Here is an 18,302-nt window from a genome sequence, read left to right as displayed (position 1 = left end):
GTGCTGAGTTCGAGGGTTGGGACTGAAACAAGGTGGGGGGAGGGGAAATGAGGAAACTGGAGAAATCTGAGTTCATCCCTTGTGGTTGGAGGGTTCCAAGGCGAAAGATGAGACGCACTTCCTCCAGCCGTCGTGTTGCCATGGTCTGGTGTTGGAGGAGTCCAAGGACCTGCATGACCTTGGTGGAGTGGGAGGGGGAGTTGAAGTCTTGAGCCACAGGGTGGTTCGGTTGGTTGATCCGGGTGTCCCAGAGGTGTTCTCTGAAACGTTCCGCAAGTAGGCGGCCTGTCTCCCCAACGTATAGGAGGCCACATCGGGTGCAGCAGATGCAGTAAATGATGTGTGTGGAGGTGCAGGTGAATTTGTGACGGATATGGAAGGATCCCTTCCATGAACCTTCAACAAACCAGTGCATCAACAAAATTTGGACCCAACCAGGACAACCAGTACCTACAGCAAATACAAGGAATCCTTCCATATCCGCCACAAATTCACCTGCACCTCCACACACATCATTTACTGCATCCGCTGCACCCGATGTGGCCTCCTCTATATTGGGGAGACAGGCCGCCTACTTGCGGAACGTTTCAGAGAACACCTCTGGGACACCCGGACCAACCAACCCAACCATCCCGTGGCTCAACACTTCAACTCCCCCTCCCACTCCACCAAGGACATGCAGGTCCTTGGACTCCTCCATCGCCAGACCATAGCAACACGACGGCTAGAGGAAGTGCGCCTCATCTTCCGCCTAGGAACCCTCCAACCACAAGGGATGAACTCAGATTTCTCCAGTTTCCTCATTTCCCCTCCCCCCACCTTGTCTCAGTCCCAACCCTCGAACTCAGCACCACCTTCCTAACCTGCAATCTTCTTCCTGACCTCTCCGCCCCCACCCCCACTCCAGCCTATCACCTTCACCTTAACCTCCTTCCACCTATCACATTTCCAACGCCCCTCCCCCAAGTCCCTCCTTTTATCTTAGCCTGCTTGGCACACTTTCCTCATTCCTGAAGAAGGGCTCATGCCCGAAACATCGATTCTCCTGCTCCTTGGATGCAGCCTGACCTGCTGTGCTTTTCCAGCACCTGCAGTCCTCACTTTCTCCTAGAAGATTATGGATAGTAGGCCAGGACAGAGGAAAAGCTGAATGAATGAGAGTAAGTGCTAAGAGTGAGAAAATGGGTTAGCTATGCTTAATGCAACCCATATAATGTGATAACATAATGTCACACATGCTGCTGAGTTTCTCCAGCAATTTCTGTATTTGTTTCATTTCTTCAAGTTCTTTTGTGATAGGCCAGTCTGTGGGAAGGGGACCAGAGCTTATTTCCTCCTGCATTTGGAAAGTTTCAGTTTTTCAGTTTACACATGGAGGTGTGGGGAGTTTGATGTTTTGTGTATAGGGACATGTACATGGTTTGTATTGCAATACACTCTGGGAGGGCACTGTTGGCAATCCCACCCTCCCACCAAAACCTATTGGAAACAAGTTGTGTCAAATGCTTCACTAATTTGGGAAGTCTCCTCTTAATTCCCTTCGGGGATGAAATATCTTCCTACCCTTTGGGAGGCAAATAACAGGAAATGGTTCAATCAGAACCCAGTGCAAGATGTCCTCACTTAAAATTGGATTTAACTTGCCCGAAAATGATGACTTCAAGTGAAGCATGAATTCCCATTGGAGGATATCTTTTTCCCCTGAGGACAATTTTTGCCACAAAAAGGCATGTTCAAAAGTTGAAATACTGTGCTATGTAAATGAAGTAATACGCATTTCTGGCTGAAATAACTCGCAAAGTGAAACGAGGAAAACTTAACTGAAAGCTGCTCTTGTTTGATCCAAGCCTTTAAAGAAATTTACAGTACAGTCCCTCAGCCATTGTACCTGTGCAGGTAAAGTACCAGTACATATAATCTACCAGTGAATTCTTTGTAAAATAAATATATGCCCACAATAATTCCTTTCCTAGAGGAGGTACAAACAGCAGTGAAAATTAAAAACAAAGATTAAAGTCAAAGCTGATTTCAATACCTGAGCAGAGAACAATTTGAAAAGAACAAATTCTTTGACTTCAGGGCAGGAACAGAATGGCAACATCTCTCTCACCACAGTCAGGGGGTCTCTCTGACAATGCAGTAACATGATGCATGTGATGGCGAGATACACAGTGTCAGGAGAGATTAAATGACACAAGATGTGACTAGGACGTGTGGACTGTTAAATGGAGAATGGCACTTTAATGAGGAGAGACGGTATGAAGAAAGAAATGACTTCAAAGCGAAAACTACTTTAAAAAGCGAGAACTCCCTGAATGCAGTTGAGATAGAATATTCAATGGGATCCCGTGGAAATAAAGCCAGGCAAAGAAAACTGTTAAAATTTTGCCATCCTGCCAAAGGTGGCCCTTTAGAGTTGGAAACACAGAGACTGTGACCCTTGCACTGTAAACTGCAGAGTCTATGACCCCTTGCATAGTAAGCCACAGAAACCATGGTCTTTTACTCAGAGAGAACAACATGAGACATAACTCTTTACACTGGGAGCTATGGACAGCAGAGCTGTTGAATCATAAAAACCCTACTGTGTGGAAACAGGCCATTTGGCCCATCAAGTCCACACTGCCTGTCTGAAGAGCATCCCACCACCTTATCCCTGTAACCCTGCAATTCTCATGACCAATCCACCTCGTCTGCACATCTTTGGACTGTGAGAGGAAACCCACACAGGACACACGGTGGATATGCAAACTCCACACAGAGGATTATCAAGGGTGTAATCAAACCGAGGTCCCTAATGCTGTGAGACAGCAGTGCTAACCACTGAGCTACCATAGCAGGAAGCTATGGAGATGATGGTCCTTTACACATGGAACCTAAAGGAATTGCACAATAGTAGAGTCAATCCAACAGGTATTTTTCTTTAAATTTACTTCACCAGCCCATGCCCTTGTTGTTACCTGTTCAGCCAAGCCCTAGCTGAAACAGACTTCTTTGCTTTGAAGGGCTTGAGATTGCAAACTCAGCCCACATGGGATGAGACTAAAACTGAATTTATTAGCAGTCATCAATAAGCAGAGAATTTCATTAAGTTTCCCTGGGCTACCTTCCAGTTTTGAGGCTGGATATTAAAGCTTTGTCAGATCCTATACATTCAAGCTAGCTTTTTGACGTTAGTTGTAAATGGCTGCCTCTTTCCACCTCCCCCCTACCTTCACCCAGCTGTGGCACTTCCTTCAGCATTCATGTTTCGATACTTACAATGCAGTTTATTGGATTTTTGGCACGAGGTGAGTTCAGCTTTGCTTCATTCAGCATGTCTGTGCTTTGAATTGATTTGTGAAATTCTGTCACACTACAGTGGAACTATTGTGCTCAGCAATAATAACAATGTACAGCTGCTCCCATCACTGAAGCAGAATAACTTGACAGCTCCAGCAATTGCCTCCTTCCATAGCTTCAGGTGATTTTCCGAACTGACATTTATGTTGAACACACCATCTTGCAATGTATGCCTAAACAATACTTTTGTAAATTAAACGATCTGTTTCTTAAGTTCTTCTCATTGAATTAGACTGAGCAGAGAGACCCAAACAGTTCATAAATTTGAAAATAAGTTTGTTCTCAGAGCTCCACTCCACTGATGTCTTAGAAAACCGATATGGGGGAGTTGGGGTCCGCCTTATGTGGAAGGGTTGAGTCAGTTGAGTCTATACTCAGTGGAATTCAGAAGAATGATAAGTGGTCTCATTGAATATGGGAGTGGGGGGAGAATGTGATTGACAGAGCAGATGTTAAAATGATGTTTCCTCTCAAGGGAGATTCTAGAACGAGAGACACAATTTCAAAATAAGGTTGAAAGTTGTCATACCTGGTACCGTCAAATCTGATTCTGACAGTCAAAGCTAATTTTGTATTTTAAAACTTGGCAGAAAGACACATGCCACTTTTTTTGGGAAATTAGTACATACTACTATCTCAAAATGGGACAAACGAACCTTCCATACTTATATCAGTTAACATCTTTCCCTAAAACCACTTGAAAAGGTTGTTAACAGATCAAATGGGACACTCTAACAAAAAAGCACAGACTCTCTAAAACTCTTCAACTTGGAAGTAAGTTGCAAGACTCCAGAGAGGCAAAATACATTGTCTGTCCCAGGTAAAGTTCACCAGAAAAGTATCCTCTGAGAAATTCAACTGCAAGTAAGCTCACATCATGTTGTAGACACTTCGCAAAACAAAGCACTGGATTCAGCTTCAGCTTGTTAAAATTGTCTAAGATGATGTAAGCCTGCCACATGGGACATCATAAATCAGGTCTGAGATAATTATACCTTGTTTTTCTAATAAACCTACTCAGAGATATCACACACTTCTGGCAGGTGGGACTTGGGCCCAAGCTTCCCATCTAGGGGTAGGGACATTACCACTGCATTCAAGAGCCACTGAGATAGTTGCAGAAATTTTCAAATCAGCCTATTTGGAGGTATTATTCTACACCTCTGGAACAGGTGGGATTTGCACTCCAGGCTCCTTGGCCTAAGGGGTACAGACGCTACCACTGTACCACAAGAACGTACTGAAATAATTGCAATCTGTAAAGGTGCATGAACTTCACCTATATCAAATATTTGTGTGTGCTAAAGAGTGGTTGAGAGCAAGTGTCAAAGAAAATGCATTAAATTTGCGGTAAATCTAGATAAATAGCCTTATCTTTAATTTTTCTTTAAACTCTCAAAAACGTGCCCTTGATATTTTGGGATATATACACAAACTGGGTATGAAAAGGCACCCCTCCTACCATACAAAACATAGAAGCAGGGAGGTGGACCAGTTGGGACTATCCTGTGTCTCTCCATTGCGGAAACTCTGGATATGTCCAGGAAAACTGCTGGCTCACCAAATAAAAAACGACATTGAAGGAGGTTAGGGTAAGGGTTAGGATTAGGGTTAGGATAAGGGTTAGAGTTCGGGTTAGAATAAGGGTTAGGGTAAGGGTTAGGATAAGGGTTAGAGTTTGGGTTAGACTTCTTACACACAGGGAAAATTACTCCTTTCGTATCACAATCTCCTGAGGAGATAAATAACCATTCTTACGTACACAAGGTATTCTCAAACTCTCTGCTTACAGAGAAGGTTGCTGAGATACCACCTGGAAACAAAACAAATATGACAGTAATTGCTGTAAAATCTCAGTAGGCCTGGCAGCATCTGTGGAGAGAAATCAGATTTAACGTTTTGGATCAAGTGACCTGAACTGAGAACTGAGGAAGGGTCACTCAGCCCAAAACGTTAACTCTGATTTCTCTCCACAGATGCTGCCAGATCTACTGAGCTTTTCCAGCAATGTCTGTTTTTGTTTCTATTTTACAGCCTCTGCGGTTCTTTCATTTTGTACAAGTATGACACTGTCAGTAAAAACAGGCCATTTAAATATTCCCGGAATAAAACAATGACACAAGTTGATGGGGTACCAGGCGCTGCACGCAGAAGGTCAAAGACAGTCCACAGACACTTGAAAAGGAAGCAGCAAAATTCTGCTCAGTTGAGGGGGTTTCTAAAACCTGCATTTCCCATGGCTAATCCACCCAGCTTGCACATCCCTGGTACTATGGGCAATTTCCCTTGGACAATCCATCTAACCTGTACGCCTTTGTACAATGGAAGGAAACCAGAGCACCTGGAGGAAACCCACACAGGCACAGGGAGAATATGTAAACTCTGCACAGTCGCCCGAGGGTGGCAGTGGTTCTGGGTCCTTGGCACAGTGAGGCAGCAGTGAACCACTGTGCCAAGGTGCTACTATTTAAAAAATTAATTGGATTCTTTATCAGAACAGCATCCAACCCTTAATCTTTGAGAGCTTTAATAGAAGTAGGAAGAAGGGGAAGCCGAGCCTCCTTATGAGATCGAGGTTGTGTTCTGTACTTCACCATGAGTAAGTAGTGTCATTGTCAGGTTCTCTGTCCGTAAGGCAGACTGACTAATAGGCTTGGCCTGCAGGGCTCACTATTCCAATCCATGACATAAGGAAATGTTGCTTTACATTTGAAGAATTAATATTTGACAGAGCGGGAAGCCTCTGAAGATGGGTAAACTCTCCTGCTCCTCTTGACCCACATATCCTTTAGGGATGCCCAGTCTGCCAGACACAGGGCTCCAGACCCACAGCAGACTCAGGGGGAGTGGCTATTACAAAGACCTTACACAGATGAAGTTTATACTGAGGACATGCTTCACCGTGCCAAGTAATATTGATTCAAAACAGATCTTATAGTTTCAGTCCATCAGCAACAAATAATTGTAGTCCACCCCAATCTGTAACCTCATTAATCAGCACTTCTCTCCCATTTACCATCAAACCAAAAGACCAAAGCAGACTCAATAAAGGATGGAGAACAGCATGCCAGGAGCAATAGGTATACCTAAAAATCAGGTGTCAGTCTGGTGAAACTACAACATAGGGACTAAATGTGTGTTAAATAACAGAAGAAGCACACACTGACAGAGCTGAGCAATCACACAACTAGCAAATCAGATCAAAGCTCTACAATCCTGTCACGTTCAGCCATGAATACCAGTGTAACAAGTAACAAGAGGTAGTGGCTTCATGAACATCTGCATCCTTAAAGATAGAGAAACCCAGCACATCAGTGCAAAAGACAAGGCTGAAGCATTTTCAACAGGCTTAAGCCAGAAATGCCTGAATGATGATCCACTCAAATGATTCCTGATGTCCCCAGAATTACAGAAGCCAGTCTTTAGGCAATTCAATTAGTTCCACACACCATAAAAGAATGGTTAAGTTCACTGGATATGACAAACACCAAGGGTCCACACAACATCCCTAGCTGTAATGCTGATGACTTGTCCATAACTACACATACCTCCAATGAGTGTTCCTGTACTGTTACAACACTGGCACCTACCAAATGATGTAGAAAGCTAAAACAAATATCGACAAGCATGCCCAGCAGAGGGGAGAGTAAGCCCTCGTGGAGAAAGCCCATTTTCAATCATCTGCAGACCCAAGACTTAAGAAAAGTCTGTAATGTTTTGCTTGTAACTTATTTCTTCACTTTTCTATTTTTGTACCTAAGATTTTGTACCTAGGTACCTTTCTGTCTAAGAAGGCACCAAGAAAGGCAACATTGTACACTTTTCACTGTACTCCTGTACCCTGTACCTGAATACGTGTGACAATAAAACCTATACCTATCTAAATCTAAATCTAGCTCTAAAACTAAATTTAAAACTAAATGCTAGAGAAACTCAAAATGTCTGGTAGAATCTGTGGAGAGAGAAACAGAGTTAACATTTTAAGTCCAATATGAATTCTTCAGAACAGGGTTGAGAATCCAAATGTTGAAACTTTATTGCTGGAACAGCACAGCAGGTCAGGCAGCATCCTGGGAACAGGAGATTCGACGTTTCGGGCACAGGCCCTTCCTCATTCCTGAGGAAGGGCCTGTGCCCGAAACGTCGAATCTCCTGTTCCCTGGATGCTGCCTGACCTGCTGTGCTGTTCCAGCAATAAAGTTTCAACTTTGATCTCCAGCATCTGCAGACCTCACTTTCTCCTCGAAGATTTCAACCTACTGCGAATCCTCTTACAAGGATGCCTTCCTTGAAGAAGCTCTCAGCCTCTCTCTACAAAGATTTCAGTGAGTCCCTCTCTCACTGCACACCCCAGGTCATCTCCTCTGCACAGAAGCTCTTCAGCTCATTCCTGAGGAAGGGCCTGTGCCCGAAACGTCGAATCTCCTGTTCCCTGGATGCTGCCTGACCTGCTGTGCTGTTCCAGCAATAAAGTTTCAACTTTGATCTCCAGCATCTGCAGACCTCACTTTCTCCTTGAGAATCCAAATGGCCTACTCCTGCTCCTAATTTGCTTGTTTTCATGTTCATATGTAAGATCTCCAACACTGTCCAGGACAATTGACCATTTGATCAGCATGGGGAGAAAGTGAGGTCTGCAGATGCTGGAGATCAGAGATGGAAATGTGTTGCTGGAAAAGCGCAGCAGGTCAGGCAGCATCTAGGGAACAGGAGAATCGATGTTTCGGGCATTAGCCCTTCTTCAGGAATGAGGAAAGTTGGTCCAGCAGGCTAAGATAAAAGATAGGGAGGAGGGACTTGGGGGAGGGGCGTCGGAAATGTGATAGGTGGAAAGAGGTCAAGGTGAGGGTGATAGGTCAGACTGGGGTGGGGGCGGAGAGGTCGGGAAGAAGATTGCAGGTTAGGAAGGCGGTGCTGAATTTTCAGCACCGCCTTCCTAACCTGCAATCTTCTTCCCGACCTCTCCGCCCCCACCCCAGTCTGACCTATCACCCTCACCTTGACCTCCTTCCAACTATCACATTTCCGACGCCCCTCCCCCAAGTCCCTCCTCCCTATCTTTTATCTTAGCCTGCTGGACCAACTTTCCTCATTCCTGAAGAAGGGCTAATGCCCGAAACATCGATTCTCCTGTTCCCTAGATGCTGCCTGACCTGCTGCGCTTTTCCAGCAACACATTTCCATCATTTGATCAGCATTCCAACTGCCATGTTAAACATCCACAGTAGGAACACTGTCTACTATCTAAAAGAGACACTGAAGCAAGTCACCAAGCCTTGTTCAACAATATTTCCTAACCGTACAAAGTTCATCACCTTGGCAACAAGCATGTGGGAACACCAGGACTTTGAAGTCCTTCTCCAGACTACACTATCCTGACTTGGAAACATATCACACTTTCTCCATCATAACTGGATCGAATTCTTGTAGCCCCCTCCCCAACAATGTTCTGGCATGGATTGTAAACAATTTAAGGAGGTGGTTCACCAACAACTTTTCTCAAGGGAAATGAGAGTAGGCAATAATGCTGGTCTTGTAAAACCTTTCAATGTACCAAAACATACATAGCTACTTGCATTATTGACATACCTGTATATTTTGTTCAAACCCATACATTTCCAGGGCGCATAATTTTTTATGTATTTTACAACACATAGCAGCCATTTACAAGTTAAATCTCATTACTCCTGAATTTATACGCAGATCACTAATAGTTCAGCTCTTCACGGCCGATCTGAAATTATTGCATACCATATCAGTGAACATGTAAATTAGTGCACAAACAGGTTAATCCTCTGAGCTCTCCAGTATTATTTCAACAACAAAATTAAATACAAGGACATTTCTCTTAAGTTTCGCTGATCCTGTTTGGTGGTATTCATTAAATACAGGAAATGATTGTATAATTGGAAATGTGCAGTTTGATAGCTGAAACAATCTTTCAAGCACACAGATGTTTCAATTGTCAGTGCTTACATAACTGCTGGCTTCAGCCTGCTTATTCACTTGATGAATATTTAACAATGATTTCCTTCTTCATTTTAATCTGCTTGTACTTTGTTCATGAAAGCCTTCTTTAAAGGAAGTTCTGTGTCTACCATTAAGTACTGCCAGGATAGATTTTTTTTTAATTGTTATGATCCCAGCTGATGTCATTACGGCATTAGTCCGATCCAAGACTGAAATCTAACTTGCTAAATCATATATGTTTTTTTTTAATTTAACAAGGCTGTATTTTACTGAAATGCAAGCATGCAAAGCTGCAGGTCTAGTTTTAATAATAAAACAGAAGTTTATTATGCAAAAAACGATAATGTAAACTAAACCAAGTTCAAGGGCAAATAGGGATGTGCAATAAATGCTGGACAGCCAGTGATGCCCACATCCCACAACAATGAATAAATTAAAAATATTTCATAATTTGAATGATTTTTATACATGTAGTAAAATATAATATTCCACAGCATCCCTTTACAGGACACATGTACCAGAGGGAATCCCCTTCTCAATTACATGAATAGATTTGGCATACGTGTTGCTTTCACTTCCTGGTCTTGAGAGTTTGATAGCCTTTTCCTTGAATATTCACACAACAGAGCTTAGACTTTCCCAGCTTTGGAGAAACCCTTCAAGGTTTTAATTGAACATTTATAGTCTGGAACTTGCAAACTAAACCACTGCACTGAAATAACTTATTTTCTAAATATTCTAAATTATCTCCTGTCTTCAGGAGGAACTATTTCATGCATCTAATTTCAACTAGGAGTCCTGCAAATGGCAAAATAAAGCTTTCCAAGTTGTGGGTTTTCCCTTCAGCAATAAAAATGCAAGATCCCTGATCCTTCTAAATAAAATACAAGCATGCAAAGTTGCAGGTCTAGTTTTAATAATGAAACAGAAGGTTATAATGCAAAAAAGGATAAAGTAAACTAAATCATGCTCAAGGGCAAATAGGAACATGCAATAAATGCTGGCCATTGAGCAATGCCCACATCCCGCAAAAATGAATAAAGTTTTCAAAATGAAGGGCTAATGCTCTTCAATACATATTCTGTTCTCTCATAAAACTCTACCAATGAAACATATTCCCATTAGCACTTCAGGCATTAGTTGATTGTGACTATCACATATCTTGTTAAGTTGAAACAGCCTCAATGTATTTATACGTTTATTCTATCAGCTTCCAGTGGACAAGATCTGCAGGTTCTCAAAATAGAGGCACCATGGGCAAGTAGAAACTAAACTTCAACATAGCTGAGGATCCAAAAAATGGAGTGGAACTCATTCATATTAGAGTTGGAGAAGGTTTGCTTTTCACACGTATTGTCCATTCCTTGGCATAAGGATGCTCTCAGTCTAACAGATTCCCAGTTTGCTGCAAGAAAGCTTTGTTTGAAATATTGACATCCTTGGGTTGGGTGGGGGTACTCACTCTGGCATTGGAAAAATATTGTGGAGTAGGCCTACTGGAATACTTTCCCGATGGATGAAGAGTGACACAGAAGAAAACCAATGTAGCTTTCTGCTACTTTATTCATCCCAGTACAAGAACCCCTCCCTCCCCACCCTTCCTACCCAATCACTGTTCTCAGCATGCAGAGGCAAGGCAGAATTCAACCCAAGAATAATTTGGTACAAGCTATAAAAGTCAAACTTATCATGATCTAGCATGATAATACCATTTGGACATGCTATACAAATGTAAACTCTTATGTGAAGTGACATAATCATTCATCTCTGGCTCTTTCTTGCTTTTCTTCTATTGGTTTAAGTTGAAATAACTATTGAGTGTTTGAAGTAAACAATCTCAGTGTTGCTGCCTCTCAATGAAAGCACTTCTATTAATCACAAAACATCAATAATAATTTTGTCATGGGGTATGGAATTATTTACACCTCTCTCCCCAGTAGCCACATATGTTATCTTCATATGATTACATCGCACCAATTATTTGAAAAATATTCTATGGAATTGTACTTGAAACCTTTGAAAACTTGTAAACATCTTGTACTTAGATGAAGTCTGGCAATCCTGGTTGTTGTGTGAGCCCAGTTGACAAGTGCTGGTATATGGTAGTTCTCCAGACTGGAGGATGGGACACAATGGAGTTTGCTTAGGGTTTGGAAGTGTGGCTAACAGATGGCTGACCCCAGTCAACATCAAATAGGTAAATAGATGGCAGATGAAACTTAGTTTTTGTATATATTCACACATGAAACATGGGCATCATTGGCTAGCCTGCATTTATTGCCCATTCCTAGCAGCCCATGAGAAGGTGGTGGTGAACTGCCTTTTTGAACCACTGCAACGCAGAGAAGTGTGAAGTGATGTAGTTTGCAACAAGGGACATCAAGAGGGATTGTAGACAATGGCACAGTTCTAATGCAGAGACAGAGGATCACGGAGGTTTATGTCCATAGATCTTTAAAGGTGCAGGAGAACATGGTTCGGGCAGAGTGTGCAATCATGGGCTTAGTAAACAGAGATTTGGATCTTTACAAAGCTCTCAGGGGTCGCAACTCAAGTATTAGGTTCAGTTTCGGTCACCTCTCTCTAAATGGATTGTGAGGATCCTTGAACGGGTGCAGAAGGATTTGCCAGACTAATGCTAGTGGTGAGGGATTTTGACTAGAAGATGAGACGGAAGAAGCTGAGTTGTTCTCCTTGAAACAAATGTAGAATGGAGAATTGATGAAGATTCACAAGATTATGTCAGATTTAGTAAGATGAACAAAGAAACTTTGTTCCTCTTAGCTGATTTACAGGTACAGGTTTAAAGTTTTGCACAAGAGATGTGGGGGTGGTGGAGTGTACTGAGGAAAGAAGCCTTTTATCAAAACGTGGTAATGATTTGAAACTCATTGCCCTTAAGAGTGGTGAAAGAGGAGACTATCAAGTATTTCAATCAAGTATTTCAAGTTATTTAAGGGAAATGCACTTACCCTACTATTACGGGATTAGAGCAAGAGAATAGGGCAGACCACAGAGCCAGACTGAACTCGATGGGCCGATCTTTAAAGGTGCCGGATGTAAAGAACTTGAAATGCTGGAGATCGAAAACACATTTAAACAGAAACTGCGAGAGAAACTTAACAAGTCTGACACCAACTGCAGGGCGAAAACAAAGTTAATGTTTTGAGTCCAGTGACTTTTCTTCTGGGTTCTGAAGAATGGTCATTGAAATTGAAACATTATTTCAGTTTTCACCCCACGTACTGCCAGACGTGCTGAGTTTCTCCAACAATTTCTAATTTAAGTGTCAGAGAATAACTTATGTGTTTCCCAGTTGCTTGAAGTACTGCACCTACAGAAATGATTACCAGCCATCCCACTGGTACAGTTTACCTTTTTTTTTAAAAAGAAAGGCAATCTGAGAAATAGCTGAACAAAAGTAATTAAAAATAAGATTGATTGAACAGGATACTGAACCCAGCAAACAACAGCTATCGATCGACTTTGAACTAACGCAGTGGATTTCCTGCAATAAGTAAAGTGTCTATGGGTGTCCACAGCTATTCCCAAAAGCAAACCCTTTTCTTGTTGATTGGAGAAGAAATCCAAGGTTAGTAGAAAGAGCGTTTGACTGGCACTTGAGTAAAACTACATCCATCTCCATCTTTTATAATTTTTAAGTGGTTCCATTGACATCTAGTTGCAACTTTGCAATGGTCAATTTTGTCAAACATGAATGTGATAGCAGAAGTAACAATAGCTTTGTCAACAGTATCGTCTAGTTAAAAGAGATGGCTAACGTGTGGTTCAGAGTTCGATTCCTGCAAGTTTAATTCCTGCTTCAGCTGACTGTCGATTCGAGAATGTCCTCCTCATTCAGCCCCTAAGAATGGAAGCCCATCGCAAACCATGACCCGATAAAAGACTGCAAAGAAAATGGTCCAGAATAAAATGTTTGCAGACAATGAGGCAAGACCCACAGAACAGACATGAATGCAACCAACAACAATTTCTTTGAAGGGTAACAAGGAATAATCTTTGCATTGCTATGAGTGTTCAAACATGTCATGTGTTACATGGCTACACCCCTCCATTTATCTCCAATATCAGAAGCAAACCGTATATTATATCATGTGACTTTCTCCCATTTTGCATGTGTCAGAGTAAAGTCATTCCTAGTACTACTAGGAAATAATGTGGAATAATATCTTTTTGCATGAAATTCTTGGCCGGAGAATAGGGTTCCATTTTGTCTAGCCATACATATCGATAACAATGCAGCAACAGTGTTTTGCCAGTTTCATTTGTAGTTAAGAGGTGCCATGAATGTCAAAAGACCTCAAAAATATGGATATTGTGTAATACTATCCATACTGTCAGACTAAGATCTTACAAGTTAAATCCCAAATTTACGAACATATATACATTTGTTGAATTTCAGCTTTGTCTTTCCAAACCAAAGCTTGGAGCATTCATATACTTTTTTCTCCTCATTGTCCACAGTCACTGCAAATGAAGGCTAGGACATGTGCTCTAAATTGGCATCCAGCAGGGTACTCACATCCAACTACAATGACAACCTGCTCTGTATCTGAGACTGGAGGGCTTAGTTCCTGAAGTCCTGATTCTGACTCTTGGGTTGACATCCAACAACAGTATTTAAATCTGTTTCATATAGTTCAACATCATAAAGAGAAGGTGAGGATTTTTAGCCTTTACTGTAGCTCATCTAGAAAAGGAAAGACCAAGTGTTGTACATTTTTCAATTGAACAAAAGTCTAGGAGCGATTGTTCTCTAATTCACTCTTATGTAGCAACCTATCAATAATAAGAGATAACTTGCCTTTTCTTAAATTTAACCAAGTATTTAGGAATAACTATTTCTTGATATACTCTCAATGGCAATGCCTTAACCAACGAAAATTCACTTGCTCTACAAATCAGCATCCTTTTCACATACAGTATAAATTGTTGTTCCCTTTGAAATTTGGTATTCATGTATTCGTTCTGATGATTAAAAAAGAACAAAACTTCAATGGCATGTTACTGTTTTCAGCAATAGATAAAAGTTCATATATGTGGAATGTGAGTTAGAACCTTTCCAAGAGTAATGCACAGTGTATAGAAATTTAGCAACATTCAATATAATCTGTCAATAGCCTCCCCATCGATTCATTTGATGAAACCAGTTCTTTAGCTTCTGACTACTGCCTTGAACAGGCCCTAGCCTGACATTGTCAGAAATCTAATGTTATTAATGGCAATTAGTTGTCTAGCAGGGCTTAACAATACTATTTGAAATGACCCTGTTTCTATATAGCTACCATGTGTTTATAAGACTACTAAGATAATTCTTAAATTTTTGCCTGAAAAGATACAAAAGATGAACACTAATTATTACAATAAAAAACCTTCAACATAGTCAATAAGAAGGTAACATAAGTTGATGTGAATTAAATAATTGCTTCCAATTAAGTTATCAATTTTGAATTGTGTGCCCTCCTGTCAATTGAATTGCTGAATATCTAACAATAGCAACTTGTTAAAAATCTATAATTGACCAGAGTTTCTGAGTTTGGTGATTAGACTTCCTTGTTGAATTATGAACTCCACTCAGCCCAGAGCTTTCCAGTGTATTGTATGCAGATTTACAGACGGATATTCATCTTTAGCATTCATATTTGGAGGACATTTCACACAGTGCTTATGTTCAACCAAAAACTTTCCTTCTCCTCGTGTTGAGAATGTGAAATATCATTTTTTTCTTCTGTGTTTTTGACTGTGGACTGAAATGGTGAAGGTTAGTAAGAAATTAAATTAAATTAACAGCAAGGAGTGATTCAGATTTGGAGGGCATAGGATCTTTCTGGTTAGAACTGAGGAATGGTAAAAGAAAAAGGAACCTGATGGGAATTGCGTACAGGCCTTCCAGTGGAGTTATGAAGAGGAAGAAAATAAATCGGGATACTAATGGCATATAAGAAAGATATTATTACAATAGTTATGGGGAACTTCAATATGCAGGTGGACTGGGTAAATCAGGTTGGTAATGGATCTCAAAGTAAGGAATTCATGGAACGTCTATGAGATGTTTTTTGCAGCAGCTTGTGATAGACTCCACTGGAGAATAGGCAACTCTGAATTTGTGACATGTAATGAGGAAGACTTGACTAGTGAGCTTATGGTAAAGGAACCCCTCGAGAGCAATGACCATAACATGATAGAATTCGCCATGCAGTTTGAGAGGGAGATGTTGGAATCAGATGTAACGGTATTACAATGGAGTAAAGGTAACTACAAAGATATGAGGGAGTATTTGGACAGAGTTGATTGGAGGGGAAGCCTAGAACGGAAGACAGTGGAGCAGCAATGGCAGGAGTTTTTTGAGATAATTTGAGAGTCACAGCAGATATTTTTCCCATGGAAGAAGAAACACACTAAGGGGAAGCTGAGGCAACAATGATTGACAAGGGAAGTCAGGGACAGCATAAAACCAGTAAAAAAAATTAATGGGATGCCAGAGGATTGGGAAACCTTTAAAAACCAATGAAGGATAACTAATAAAAACAATAAGGGGGAGAAGTTGAAATTCGAGAGTAAGCTAGCTAGTAATATAAAAGGAGATTGTAGGAGTTAGTTTAGATAGATAAAACATAATAGAGAGACAACAGCGGACATTAGACCATTAGAAAATGAGGCTGGAGAAGTAGTATTAGGGAACAAAGAAATAGTAGAGAAACTGAATAGATTCTTCGCACCGGTCTTCACATTGGAAGACACCCACAGCGTATCAGGATTTCAATTGATTTAGGGGCAGAGGTGGATGTAGTGGCTACCACTCAGGAGAAGGTGCTGAGGAAGCTGAAAGGTCTTAAAGTGAATACATCACTTGGGCAAGATGGACTACACCCAGAGTTCTGATGGAAATTTCTGAGGAGATTGTAGAGGCATTGGTGGTGATCTTTCAGGAATCACAGAAGTCAGTGAGGGGCTGAGGGGACTGGAAAATGTAACACCCCTATTTAAGAAGAGAGGGAAACAGAGTACAGTAAACTACAGGCTGGTTAGTCTGACCTTGGTCATTGGTAAGAATTTAGCATCCATTATTAAGAATGAAATTCCAGAGTACTTGGAAGTGCATGGTATAATAGCGCTGAGTCAGCACTACTCACCTACCTGTCAAAACATGCCTGGGACTAAAGCTAATCCCGAGAACAAAATATTCAAAACAATCTTTAAGCACCAAGAGGACATTTTGTGAAGTGCCATGCTCTGTTAACTGACTGTTATTATAATTATGTAACTCTTCCTTGAGGCATTTTCCTGCCCGATTGATGCTCTGTAATGATAAAACTGAGAACAAAAACATTTGTTTTAATTCAAAACTTCCATGTCTCTGAAGAGGTTTCAGATCAAGCTACACCCAACACCTGCTGTGAAAACTCCGCTCACATGTTGACACAGGAGCTGACACAATCAAAAATGATCAACAACATTCTAAATAAAATAACATAAGGCATGGGAGAAGGAGGAATCCATTCAGCCCCTCCATTCTGTCCCAATATTTAAAGAGATCTTGTCTGATCTGCTTCAGGGTCTCTTTTGGGTCAACTTCTCAGAGCCTGCAACTCCTTAATAATTTTACCTCATGTTAGAATGCTATCAGTGATCTATCCTCAACTAACCCAAACCCAGGATTACACCACACCATTGGAGAAGAAATTCCTTTGTATCACAATTTTAAATGAGTGTCTCCTTATTCTGTAGCTGTGACCCTAGTTCAAGATGATCCCTTGAAGGGAAACACCTTCTCACTGTCAAGCTTCCTAAGAATATTGTGCATTTCCTTAAGATCACTGCTCATTCTTCTAAACTCTAATGAATAAAGGTCTAACATGTTTAATCATTATAACGTCATACAGCATGGAAACAGACCCTTTTGTCCAACCAGTCCATGCCGAACATAATCCCAAACTAAACTAGTCCCACCCGCTTGCTCCTGGACCATATCTATCTAAACCTTTCCTATTCATGTACTTATCCAAAGTCTTTTAAACATTGTAACTGTGCAACATCCACCACTTCCTCAGGAAGTTCATTCCACTTACAAACTACCCTCTGTGTGAAAACTCTGCCCCTCATGTCTTTTTTAAATCTCTGTCCTCTTATCTTAAAAATATGCTCAGTAGTCTTGAAATTCCTCATTTTAGAGAAAAGACACCTACTATTGACCCTACCTGTACCTCTCATGATTTTATAAACCTCTATAAGGTCACCTCTTAACCTTCAACCTCTTCATGCCATGAATCAGCCTAGGAAATCGGTTTGAACTGCTTCCACTGCCAGTACATCTTTTCTTAAATGACCAAACTTGCACACAGTGCTCCAGATGCAACCTCATCAGCACCCTATAAGTTTGTAGCAAGACTTCTCTATTTTTAAACTCCAAGCCTAAGAAATAAAGATCAAAATTCCATTTGCCTTCTTAATTATCTACAACACCTATATGCTAACTTGGTGTTTCATGCAGAAGAAAACTCAAATCAAAGGGTGGCATCATGGCTCAATGGTTAGCACTGCTGCCTCACAGTGCCAGAGACCTGGGTTTGATTCCAGCCTCGATGGCTGTCAATGTGGAGTTTACGCATACTCCGTGTGTCTACGTGGATTTCCTCCCACAATCCAAAGATGTGCAGGTTAGGTGAATTGGCCATACTAAATTGACTACAGTATTCAGGGAGTGTCAGTTGGGTGCAATTGGTCAGGGGTAAACTGTAGGGGAATGGGTCTAGGTGGATTACTCTTCAAAGGATTGGTATGGACTTGTTGGGCCGAAGGGCCTGTTTTCACACTATAGGGATTCTATTATTCAAATCCTTCTGCACAGCATGTATTGAGTCTCTCTCCATTTAAATAATAGTCTGCCCTTTGATTCTTCCTTCCAAAGTTCATGTCCTCACACTTTCCTACATCAAACAGCATCTGCAAAAATCTAGCCCATTTACTCA

At 41.2% G+C, this 18,302-nt stretch overlaps 1 protein-coding gene across 2 annotated transcripts in view; it reads left to right on the top strand.

The window, feature by feature from the left end:
• The window catches only part of atp10a (ATPase phospholipid transporting 10A), a 369,418-nt gene that overhangs the window by 54,114 nt on the left and 297,002 nt on the right, over positions 1-18,302 (top strand). The window contains exon 1 of one of the 2 annotated variants that reach the window (XM_087988355.1): positions 13,824-13,992. The exons of the other annotated variant lie outside the window; for it this stretch is intronic. The gene's annotated coding sequence lies outside the window, so the exon portion shown is untranslated. Of the gene's footprint in view, positions 1-13,823; positions 13,993-18,302 lie in introns of those variants that run through there. 2 annotated transcript variants of the gene reach the window in all.

Source organism: Chiloscyllium plagiosum, unplaced genomic scaffold, assembly GCF_037043375.1.
Source record: "Chiloscyllium plagiosum isolate Xiang-an unplaced genomic scaffold, Cpla_swu_hap1 HiC_scaffold_6, whole genome shotgun sequence".
Classification (NCBI taxonomy): domain Eukaryota; kingdom Metazoa; phylum Chordata; class Chondrichthyes; order Orectolobiformes; family Hemiscylliidae; genus Chiloscyllium; species Chiloscyllium plagiosum.
The sequence above is the reverse complement of the archived record's forward strand: the minus strand, read 5'-3'. Positions and strand labels throughout refer to the sequence as shown.